Source organism: Notechis scutatus, chromosome Z (genome assembly GCF_049901735.1).
Source record: "Notechis scutatus isolate UNSWTSFEM ecotype Mainland chromosome Z, rNotScu1.2, whole genome shotgun sequence".
NCBI classification, from domain to species: domain Eukaryota; kingdom Metazoa; phylum Chordata; class Lepidosauria; order Squamata; family Elapidae; genus Notechis; species Notechis scutatus.
Window position 1 is genome coordinate 13,316,890 of NC_142025.1, and position 13,303 is coordinate 13,330,192.

A 13,303-nucleotide genomic window follows, 5' to 3' on the forward strand; every position below is an offset into this window, starting at 1 on the left:
GATTTCTGTTTGGGCATAATGGAAAAATAAGATTTTGAAAATATTATATTGATATGGGCTTGATTTAAAGTTTGAAACAAACTTTAGAAACAAAGAATTATTTTGGATATGTAATACCCTTGACCTGACAAATCAAAGGTTTTGGAAAATAAAATACTGTTCCAGAGAAGGCCTTTGACATGGGCATTTAAGCAGTTTTTGACAATAAAATGTTGCATTCTAAAAAGGAAGGACATTAATTTTACTCCTCTATAGTCAGCTGGCACTGCTATCATATTCATATATATTCCTGTTTTCCACACTTTCCCTGATAACCTGCATCTCCAGATAGATAATCTATTCACATGTATTAACAGAATCTGAAGGAATGCTGGTGTCCTATTGTTGGAATGATCTCACTATTTTTCAAAAATATGAGTGGAAAAGAAATAAATGGTGGAATTGGAGATATTCCTGATTGTATATGCAGTATGGCCTACCCAAAATTATGACTATCTCATCCAAACAAATCAGCTAAATATATTTTCATTAATACAAAAAGAGACACTTTTTCTGCAGAAGATAGAATATTTTGCTCACTGATTCCTCTCCAATATTTATATTTCTAGAGTACCTGTTTCCAAATCTGCATGACAAAAGATGCACCTATGTCTGTGTAACTGAATGAAAATATATTCTTTGTGCTTGGTTTCATATACATATGCCCTTTTCACCCATACAAAAAGTACGTATATGAAATTTGGAACAACATTCAATAAATGCAATTCTCCTTGTTCTCCATGTCTTCAATATCCAATATGAGAAGGAATGTTCACATAAGGTTGATACTTACTTTGCAAATGTTCTTCTTTCAATAAAGAAAATTAAGCCTTTTTTTTTTTTGGAACATCAAATATGAAACTAACTGATGAGATGTTTCATCTCTTTGGTATGCTGCTACAAACAATACACTAAGAGATTCAGAGAAATGGTTATGCTAATAGGTACAGCACTGAAAGACAGAGGATGGGTATGATTAAACAGGGGCAAACTCAGAGCATTTATGCTGTAGTAGTATGGTGAAATTGTGTTTCTCCAAAAAACTTTGAATTGGTAGAACAATGTGATCGAAAATCCAACTCCCAGCATTCCCCAGCCAGCATGGGGAATGCTGCATGTTGAAGTGTATCCATCTTCAAGTAGCCAAGATGACAAGCAATGCTGAAGACTGATAATCAGTTGAAGTGCTTTTGAAGGCCATGAGCTATTTGCATTGTAGATTCAAGAGTCATAAGAACATAATCATTTTAGTTGTAGTATGCTGGATCAGGCACCTAGTTCATTAACTCTAGCAGTCTGTTTGCATAGAAGTCAACTAAATGCATAAGAAAGATTACTAGTCTTTCAGCAGATAGCCTTCAGAGGCAGCCACACTGCCCTCAAGGCTTAGCCATTGATCTCCAGGGTTTTTGTTAAATGGTAGAACTTGGAACCTAGCTGGGACATTTTGGATTGTACTCTGCTGGAAAAGACCCCAAAGGTCCCATTTGTATTGGGACACTGAAAAATCATCTACATTTGAAATGGTTAAGGATGTCTTTATCCTGATGTGATTTCACAGAAATTAGTAACAGAAAAATTGAGGACTTGTCTTTAAAACTCTAGTTACTACACTGGACATCAAAGTAACTTGTGCTTGCAGCATAAATTTAATTATTAATAGCATTATATTATTTATTTGTTTCTTCATTCATTTATTACATTTTTTGTGAGGAATATGTGAGTTTTCCTTTCATTTTTCCCCAGTTAAAACATTATGAAATATCTTGGTTTTAGAGGAAACAATTGACCCAAATCCAGCCAGCAAAATGTGTGGTCAAGCAGAGTTTTAAATTGAGTCTCATTAGACTAGATTCAACATGCTAACCACTTCACTACTGGTTCCTATCATATTTTCATCAGTGTGAGTTCCAAAAATCCAAACAAGGAAATAAATTCATTACATTTAACTCAACTAACATGAGCCTTTTTCCTATGGATGCAATGAACTTTCATATTCAAAATCAAAAATTTCCATATCCCAAATTGAATTTATGATATAAACATATGAAATATGGAAATCAACTGATATGGAAATATGAAGCTCCAAGGTCTCTCACACAGTTTTGGATATGGAAATATGCAGGGGTGGGATGCTACCAGTTCTGCCAGGTTCTATAGAGCTGGTAGCTCTGAAGAGCAGGAGACACAGAACTGTGTTTGCTGCTGTTTGGCCCACCCACCTGCCTGGGCTCTTACCTGTCCTTTATTTCCTGCTTTTTCAACCTCAGCTGCTTTGCGCGGCACAGCTGAGGTTGAAAAAGCAGGAAAAAAGTGGCTTTTCAAATGCTGCACACCTGCATGCAGTGCTTTTAGCTGTCCGGGAGGCACAGCCTAGGGTTATTTTACACACATGCACAGCGTGCATCAGGCATGCATGTGCGCAAAGTGTGCATGCACACGCAAAACATAATCACCGAACCGGTAGTAACGCCAGTTGAATCCCACCCCTAGAAATATGAATTTCCATATCCAAAACTGTGAGAGAAACCTTGGAGTCCTAGTGGACAATCACATAAATATGAGTTTGTCTTGTGCAGCAGCAGCAGCAGCAGCAAAAAAAAAAAAAAAGACAATGTTAGGTTGCATTAACAGAAGGATAGAATCAAGATCACATTAAGAATTAGTACCACTTTATAAAAAGCTTAGTAACACCACATTTAGAATGCCACATCCAGTTTTGCTCACCACATTACAAAAAAGATGTAGAGATGCTGATAAAAGTGCAGAAAAGAGCAACAAAGATGATTAGGGGCTGGAGGCTAAAACATATGAAGAATGCTTGCAGGAATTGGGTTTGTCTAGACTAGTGAAAAAAAGTACTAGTGTTCCAATATTTAGGAAGTGCCACAAAGAAGATGGTATCAACCTATTTTCCAAAGCGCCAGAAAGCAAGACAAGAAACAATGGACAGAAACTAATCAAAGAGAGAAACAACCTAGAACTAAGGACAAATTTCATAACAGTGAAGCAAGTGACATGGCTTGCCTTCAGAAATTGTGGGTGCTTTTAAGAAGAGGCTGGAAATTCTGTACCAATTCAGAGTCTGTACATTTGTATCATTTCCTGCCAAAATAGTTGCCCAGAAAACAAGATTTCAAAACCACAAACCCGTGGAAAAAGCAGGCCTTCTTTAAATTTACAAGCTGTGTAGGTGTCTTAGAGGTTAAAGGCATTAAGTAGATTGAGGTGAAAGCCGATCATTTATAATCAGCTATAATCACATCCAATATGCAAAATCAGATAAAAATTGGACAGCAGTGGTTTAGAATTAAATAATCATTATCCACCGCTACCCCCCAACATCCTTTAAATTATAACACTGTTCTGGCAGCTGCATGTTCTATTAGAAGGGAGACAAAACCTATTTGGGGGGGAGGTCATTTATGAGCAACAGGTACCTCCTGGACTCCCAGTTTGCCAAAATGCAGGCACTTTGAACCTTTCCTGCTGGCCAAGTGCTGCTTTACCCTTGGTGATTGACTTGTCAGAGAGTGATTGAGAAGACTGGCAAGTGAAAACTGCTTTGCTTGTTTTATGTGTCTTGTGGTAAATGTTGGAATATGTACAGGGCTGCCCATTTGGGATGACTTTTGACACTATTGAATGGAGATGGATGAACCTGTCATTCCCTAACTTTTATATGTGACCAGCCAAATGTCCATTCAGTCCCATTCAGTTTCTTATCGGTTCACTGGACTGGTTTTTTTTAAATTTATGAACAAACATACATATACAGATGTGTGTGCAATGTCCTGGCATTGATCCTTGAGCAAATGTGTGGGAACAGAGGCAGCAATTTTCCAAAGCAGATTAATTTTTGCAACCACCTCCTCTGATATGTACCTTTCTTAAGTTTTCACTAATGTTGTGTAATGTTGTCTAATGCTGGAAAAGATTGAGGGCAATAGAAGAAGGGAATGACAGAGAATGAGGTGGTTGGACAGAGTCACTGAAGCAATAGGCGTGAGCTTAAATGGACTCCGGGGGATGGTAGAGGACAGAAAGGCCTGGAGAAATGATAGAGATATACCTCTGGCCAAAAGGATTGAATCAGAACATGTGAAGAAATTGCTTTTATTATTTATTAATATGATCATTGATTATTACTTTTTTTTCTTTTTATGATCCTGTAATCCTTTTTTGTTGAGATGGGGTCAGGGTGACCAAATGGATCCGAGCGTTTTCTGGCCAGATGCTTTTCCTGATGCCAACCCAGAGTTCACAGTAGATATTTTCTCTTTGCCCCCCGATAGAGAAACATCTGCCATTGTCTAGGATTGAACTCTCAACTTTCTAAATGAGAGGAAACTATTTTTGCCTCCAAGCCATCATGCTGCTCAATTGATTATTACTATAACATATATTCATGCAGGAAGTAAAGTTCATATTAAAATGTTAACCATCATAATGCAGTCTTCATTCTTATTTAGGGCCAGATTGGGGGAGCGAGGCATATTTGTTCCATCCTCCCACAGCACGGGTGTCAAACTTGCTGCATCACATTGCTGTCATGTGACATATTGTGACATTTTTTTCCCTTCATGGAGCTGGGGTGGGTGTGGCCTGCACGTGATGCATCTGGCCCACAGGCCCCCAGTTTGACACCCCAGTTTGACACCCCTGTCCTACAATATCAAAGCCACATTCTTGCAGTAGCCTACTAAAAATTAAGTAACAAAGCATCATCTATAAAGAAAAAGTAATCCTGGAAATAAAAGCAGCAAGCAGTCGAACCAATCAAATGCTCTCTTTTTCATACATAGTCAATGAGCTTTGCCATCTGACAGAAACTCTCATTAGTTGTACACTCCCAAAAGTCATACTTCATTGGTTTGATAGTATACCTCACACACTCCTCCTTTATAATATACGTTGCACTGACCTACAGTAACAACTGAGGGAAGTTGTTACTACTGCTGAAAGGTGAAACAAGTGGAAAGTTTGCAAGTTTGGGGTAAGCAGGCAAAACAAGGTGATATAAAGAGTCAAGTGGGTGAATTGGAAATGGGAGAGTTGACAGCTGACAGTTGAGAAGCCATGGGGAAGACAGCACCAAAGAGCCATAGTTGACATATGGGAAACATATTTGTTATTAGTCATGAGAGAATAACCTCATGAGAGAATAAATAGCAGCATTTGAAACTAGCTGCCACAAAGAAGAGGGGAGGGTCAGTCTATTTTCCAAAGCACCTGAAGGAAGGACAATAAGCAATGGATGGAAATTAATCAAGGAGAGAAGCAACCTAGAAATAAGCAGATATTTCCTAACAGTTGAAACAATGAGTGGAACAATTTGCCTCTAGAAATTGTGGGTGCTCCAATACTGGAGTTTGTAAAGAAGAGATTGGACAATGATTTTTCTGAAATGGCATAGGATTTCCTGCTTGGAGCAGGGGATTGGACTAAGTCTTTCAAGGATCCTTCCAACTTTGTTATATTATTAGCCATGGATTGTTGATAACTGAAGCCCAGTGAAGGTACATATCTGGATTTCAGCTTCTTCAAGTCAAACAAAAGGATGCCATTGCTTACTGAGAAAAAGAAAAGAAACCCTGGATCCTTTGATGTAATATTGCTCAATTTTTTTTGTTTTGTTTTCACATTTCCTTACCTGACAAATACTAAAGCTATTGCTTGAGGTGACTTGGGTGATTGATGTGGTTGCTTGTTGGATTTATAACCTGCCTTTCATACAGGAACTCAGAGTGGCATACACAGCATTTCTTTTTCTTATTTTTCTAAGAACAAGCCTCTATGATAGGTTGAGTTGTGACAGAGTGATTGGTCCAAAGTTATGCAATGAGCTGTCAGGGCTGAGCATGGACTAGAAATTGGGTTTCTCCATTACCTGCCCCAAACTCTAATCACTACATCACATTTGGGTCTTGTTGTGGACAGTATCACAATATGAGTTCTGATATTACAAACAAAGCCCATGGTTCTTCAAAGTTGAATAAAATCTTTTACAATTTGAGCTTAAGTTTTGGTGATTTCAATCACATTTTTCTAGCATTGTATGGAAGAGTTAATAAGGAATAATCAGATGTTTGATGTCATACACAGAAGTCAATATATATATATATATATATATATATATATATATATATATATATATATATATATATATATATATATATATATTGCTTTGCTTGCTTATTTTGACTTGCTTATTCTGGGATTTATTTTTTTTTAAAAAAATTGCCATTCAGTCTAGTTAATAATCTCGATATTTTTTGCTGGTCTCTCATCCAGATATTAAACAGCTGTGTCTCTGCTTAACTTTTCAAGATCAACCAAAGTTAGCCAGATGTTCTTTCTTAGATGGTTTAATTATATTAAAATGGTAGTGTGACCAAATTAGACCATTAGACTAGTTCTTCATTTATTCATTTATATCCTACCTTTATTCTCTATTGTTCTTGTAACAATTAGATATTTCTTTTCACCCACTCCGCTCATTTCTTCCTTCTGCAAACATGTGAGGCAGTAAGGTTGATTGAGGGGGTGACTATGAACCTCCTGACTGAATAGGGATTTGAATCTGAGTGTTTAATTTCAAAAGCTGAGCCTTTGATTGCTCTACCTGTTAAGTATGAGGCATGGGCGTAGAAACGGAGACGAAACTGCTTCTTGTGAACTTCAGCTCTTTATTTAAAGCATGATAACAGAGACCAAAAAAAAACCCTGGCTAGCAATCACTCTTTTATAGAGTAAGCTGCTATCCGGATAACCAATGGATAGTGTTATAGCGTTTGAATCTTGGCGCGGCCCGCCAACAGCCAATCAGATTGCTCGCGATGAACCAATCATAACTTGCTATTATATGGGCCAATAGGAAGTGCAGGATTATGATCCTGCCATGCAAATGAATCTTTATTAATACATTTCTTTAGTTCACAATACCCCTCCCCCCAGGGTTCCGTTTGACGGCCGTGGTGACGTAATCACGCAGGTATGCAGGTCGTTTTACCTGCCTATTTGATTTTCGTTGTTCCACCGGTTTTTGTTTAAAGTTCGGTTCCAGTGGAATGCAAGGCTCGTCTTCGCACGGGGTTGATTCCGCGGTGCTGTTTTCGATACTATCAGGGTCCCTTAAGTCCACTCCTGGATTGGGCGGGCATGTTACCACTATGGTGTTCCTCTGCGGGGAGGATGCCCCCGATCCCGGACCTTCTTCAGGGGGTGCGAGTATTCGGTTTAGCGGCCGTCTGTCCTCGATTACGTCGTCTATACGGCCTTCGTCCCTCTCGGTATTCCCTCCCCCTTGAGTTTGGAAGTCCGGGGGGTCACGGATATTGGGTTGTAAACGAGATCGAAGTTAATCTATGTGGCATTTCCATATCTTGCCGTCTGTCGTTTTAAGGCAGTAAGATCTAGGGCCAGTGAGGTAGACTACGGTGGCTAGGACCCACAACGGTTCGCCGGAAAGGTTTTTGGCATAGACCAAGTCGCCTACCTTGAATTGGCGATACATTCCGCTGGATCCACAAGGTTTCTCTGGTGAATAAGACGGGTGTAATCAGTCGAGGTGGGAGCGAAGCTTCCGCCCCATTAAAAGTTTGGCTGGAGTCTTGTTGGTGACACTGTGGGGGGTAATGTGTTGTGGTAAGAGTATTTTGTTTAATCTAGCGTCGATGTCCCCAGGATCCATTTTTTGTAGTGTCTTTTTAATGAATTGGACCATCCGTTCCGCCCTACCGTTTGCCGCAGGGTGAGCCGGTGAAGTTAAGGCATGGCGGATGCCCCGGTCCGCCAGGTATTGTTCGAAGGTGAGGGCCGTGAACTGGGGTCTGTTGTCGGAAACTAGAACGTCCGGGAAACCGTGTGTTGCAAATAATCTATCTAGTTTTTTAATAACGGAGTCAGTAGTCGTGCTTTTCATCTTGTGGATTTCGAGCCAGTTGGAGTAAGCATCCACGGTTAGAAGAAAGGTGTGTCCTTTAGTGGGTCCCGTGAAATCAATGTGGATGCGGGACCACGGGCCTCGAGGAGTTTCCCATTCGGTGGGAATTGCTCTCGGTGGGGCGTTGCTGACCTCTTGGCAGTTTCTACACGTGGTTACCCAGGCTTCAATTTGCTTATCGATGCCTGGCCACCAGGCGTAGTTTCGAGCGAGAGCCTTCATGCGGACGATGCCCGGATGTCCTTCGTGCAGGGTTTGCAACATGAGTCGCTGTAGTCTCTCTGGCACGACGACTCTATCTCCCCGTAGGATGCAGCCCTTCTGGGAAAATAGTTCCGTTTGGCGGTGTTTGAACGGCACAAAAGTGGCGGGGGTTTCTTCAACTGGCCACCCGCGTTCGACCCAACTGAGAACTCTTGCGAGGATAGAGTCCCGTTTTGTGTCGGCGGCGATATCCCTTACCGTTAGTGGCGGCGAGTTGAGAGTTTCAATTTGCAGTGTAGTGAGGGTTGGAGCTGGGTCGCTGACGGTTTCCAGAAGTGGGGAACGGCTCAAAGCGTCAGCGTGGGGAATGGCTTTCCCCGGGCGATGCTGCAGTACGTAGTTGTAGGCTGCTAGGAATTCTGACCAGCGAGTCATTCTAGGTGATAATATATGCGGCGTTGGTTTATCACCTGCTAAAATGCCAAGTAAAAGCTTGTGGTCTGTAACTAGAGTAAAGGGCCGCTCGTAAACATATTCATGAAATCGCTTCATGGCCGATACAATAGCAAGAGCCTCTTTGTCAAGTTGGCTATAGTTTCGTTCAGCCTTTGATAACGTGCGGGAAAAGTACGCAATGGGAGCCTCATTCCCGTTTGGTAACACGTGGCTCAAAATGGCTCCAACCCCAAATGGTGATGCGTCACACGTAATATTTAATGGTAAAGTCTCGTTGTACTGCATTAGAACAGCATCGGATGTTAATAAGTCTTTCACTTTTTGAAAAGAGCGTTCTTCTCGATGTCCCCTGACCCAGGTGGCTTTCTTGTCGAGAAGTCTATGTAGGGGCTCAGCTACGGTCGCCTTCTGGGACAAGAAGATGTTGTAAAAGTTAATAAGTCCCAGGAAAGCCTGGAGATCAGTCTTATTTTTAGGTCTTGGGGCATTCTTGATTGCCCTGAGTTTGTTTTCGGTAGGGTGAATACCTTGTTTATCGAGGAGGTATCCGAGAAACCCTACCCTTTCAGTGCACAGTTGACATTTATTTTTTTTAACCTTGAGACCGGTGTCCTTAAATCTATGTAAAACCAATCTGAGATGCCTTTCAAGCTCTTCTCTATTTGGGGCAGCAATTAAAACGTCATCAAAGTACGGTACAACCCATTTTATTCCCTGTAAAAGTCTCTCCATTAGACTCTGAAATATCCCGGGGGCTACAATGACTCCGAACTGGAGTCTGTTGCATTTAAAGGCACCTCGGTGTGTAATGATAGTCTGTGCCTCTGCGGTTTCCGCATCAACTGGTAGTTGTTGATACGCTTGCGCTAAGTCCAACTTTGCGAAGATCTTCCCGCCGCCCAGGGAGTGGAGAAGATGTTGAACCACCGGCACCGGATAAGCGCTCTGTTGGAGTGCGTGGTTCAGGGTGGCGCGGTAGTCTCCACAAATTCTAATCGACCCATCCGGTTTGATGGGGGTTACGATTGGGGTTTCCCAACGGGCATGGTCAATAGGCTCCAACACCCCTTGGGCTATTAACTTATCAAGTTGCTTGTCAATCTTGGGTTTAAGGGCGAACGGTACCCGATGAGGCTTAAGGTGGATAGGGGCTACTTCTGGATTGAGGCTAAAGGATATAGGGGTCCCCTTGTACTTGCCTAAGTTGTCCGAAAACACGTCGTGGAATTTCTGGACGATGCTCTCTTCCCAATCATCGCTTCCGGCCCGGTGAATGCCGGCCACCTCGATCCCGAGTGGGCCGAACCATTGTAGGCCTAGTAAACTGGGCTGGTCACCATCGACAACAGTTAATGGGAGTGATACGGCACGATTTTTAAAAGATACTTGGACTTGACTCTCTCCGACGACTGGGATCATGTTCCCTTGGTAGTCTCTGAGGATGATTTTCTGTGTCCTGAGGTCTTGACGACGGATGGCAGGGATCAGCTGTTTAAGGGTCTTCCAGGAAACCATCGAGAGGGACGACCCAGAGTCGACTTCCATCAGGCAAGGTTGGTTCTCGATGGTAACTTCCACTCGGATCTTTTGTTTGTTTAATGACGAAGCGTGGCCGATAATAATAGTCTGGTGTGCCTCTTCTCGTCTTGTTGGAAGAGCAGATGTTTTGCTGCTGTAGGCATGGTTGTTCCATTGGTTATTCAAACTATCCCGATTTGCAGGGAGGTTCCCTGTGGTTTGGCGGAGGTTGTTCTCCTTTCTGTTTGTGTTGGATTCCCTCTTACTTCTGCAGACCCACAGGAACAGCAGATTGCGTCGAGGAATTTGCAACCGGATCGCGGGTGGTTTCCCCCACAACCCGCACATGGGCGCTGAAATTTTAGAGTTTGTTGATCTCGCTCGGCTCGAAGTCTGTTAACCTCTTCTTCATCACTCTCAGACTGGGACTCGAGGTCCTCATGGTGCGCTGTTGCTGAGTGTCTTTCTAGTTGAGGCGAGGCTTCACGGGCGAATTGACGGAGCGGTGCGTTGGTGTGGCGCATTCGAGCGGCCGACTTCTTGGTTGCCTCTGCTGCAATAGCATCTGCAATGGCATCTGCAAGACCGATGTCCCCCTTTGCCATGATCTTGCTCTGTACTGTGTGGTCATCTAATCCCAGAACTATGCGGTCTCGCATAGCTTCTTCTAGGTCTGAAAAATCACAGAGGCCTTCCAGGTTTCTAAGGTCAGCGATGAAGTCTGCGATACTTTCACCCTTCCGCTGATCCTGTTGATAAAATTCGTGTCTCCGGACCAACGTTGGTACGGCGGGGGCATAGTGAGCCCGTAGGATAGGTTCGAGGTTGTCCCAATCCATTGATTTCACCTCAGCCGGTTTCGCGAGTGCTTTCGCCATCTTAAAAATGGCCGGTCCACAATGGGTCAAGAACACCGCCCGCTTCTTTCCAGGTATAGCGTCTTTCAAATTGTTGGTTTCTAGAAACATTTGAAACCGATCCATATACGACTCCCAGTCTTCCTTTTCCAGGTCAAAAGGAGCGGGTGGTATAGCGCCACCTGACATCCTGCCGATGTAGATGCGCTCTCAGCCACGTGCTTCGGTTGGTGCTCTGTAGGGTTTAGTCAGCTCTTTTGTCTCCGCATCCCATCCTCGTCGCCAGTGTTAAGTATGAGGCATGGGCATAGAAACGGAGATGAAACTGCTTCTTGTGAACTTCAGCTCTTTATTTAAAGCATGATAACAGAGACCAAAAAAAAAAACCCCGGCTAGCAGTCACTCTTTTATAGAGTAAGCTGCTATCCGGATAACCAATGGATAGTGTTATAGCGTTTGAATCTTGGCGTGGTCCGTCAACAGCCAATCAGATTGCTCGTGATGAACCAATCATAACTTGCTATTATATGGGCCAATAGGAAGTGCAGGATTACGATCCTGCCATGCAAATGAATCTTTATTAATACATTTCTATAGTTCACAACACTACCACTTAAACCAGGGGTGTCAAACTTGATTTCATTGAGGGATGCATTAGGGTTGTGTTTGATCTTGGGGAGGGAGCGTGGCTGGGATGGATGTAGCCAGCTCTATATCACTCACTGAGGCTCTGTTTTCAGTCATGACAACTCCTGAAGTCCTCTGCCAGTTAAAAAGGAGTTCAGGGGAGCCTGAAAATGGAGCCCTCTGCCAGAGAAAATGGAGCTTGCGTGCGACCTCTACAACCTCCGTTTTCACTGACAGAGGGTTGCAGGAGGCTATTGCAGCCAAAACGGAGCCTGGGAGGGCCATATGCAGCCTTGCCTCCATTTTTACTGGCAGAGGGTTGCAGGAAGCTGTCACTACCAAAATGGAGCCCAGGAGAACCACATGCGGCCTTCACGAGCTCCATTTTTGCTGGCAGAGGCAACACCGGCTGGTCCTTCACTGTTTCCAGAGCAGGCCCACTGGCCAGATCTAAGAATCCCATGGACCAAATCTGGCCCGCAGGCCTTGAGTTTGATGGCCCTGACTTAAATGAAAGCAGATAATGAAATACCTAGCAGAGAATGTAGAGGACTGGACAAAACAATCTCTCCAGTTCTTTTGAGAATGACTCTGCCTTTACCTGCCACATTGAATGAGTTACTTTGAGAAACAAACATCAATGATATGTCAGCATTGTATCCAGTGTCTCTAGCACAAATTCTTCAAAAGAGTAAATTGGTAGTATCTTACCTTCTTCCTAAAACCACTCAGAATATTTATCCTGCCTCAGACTCAATTTCTAAAGAGCTCTGCCTGGCAAAACTATCTTGGCAGATTTACCAAGTGATTTCTCCCCACTTCTATCCAGATGGCCTGTATTTTTTTTTAAATCACAAGTTGGCAATGATTTATCTTATGCACAACCTTTGGTGCACATAGAGGGTATTTCTATACCCATCGTGGAATGTGAGAAGCCAGTAATTGGGATGAAAAGGTAATGTTTTGCATGGAATAATTATGGGGAGAAATTATGTTCAATAATAGATCTGGCACTAAACCAGACATTCTGTATGGCTTACAGTCTGTATTGGATCCCCATTTTCTCCCTACAGGCCTGGAAGCAATTTCTGAATGAAATATTTGGTAAGATGATTGATCATTCTTTACATCTCATCCTTTTTTAGTTGTTCACCTAAGTTTGTGGTCTCACAAAAACACCTCTAATTCTCCATATTCCCTAACTGCTCAAGTTCAGCTGTGGCTGTGTTTTTTAAAGTTGATGCTATTTTGAGCATCAAGTTGAGAGCTATTTTGTGGCTTTCACACTGAACTATTTTACAATCTGTATTGATATAAACAGACATTAATTTTAGCTGCAATACAAGGGCAAGACTGTAACTGTAATTAATTGCATGCTGCAGATATGTGAATGCAACAAGTCTTTAGAAAAGCACTTAGTTTTTGCCTTATGGATATGGATTGAAGAATAATACAGCTAAATCAATAGGATGGTAAGTGGATAGCTCTTTGTAAAATATATGCTTTATATTACTGTATTAAAACTTGTGAAAAAAATATGTGTAAAAATAGTTCCTGAATTTCAGGAAAGTTCCCTCCTCCCCCATTAAAAAAAAAAAAACTTTTGTTGATTTTTAAATAGAACTTATAAAAATGATTGCAACTACTTTTGTTGCAA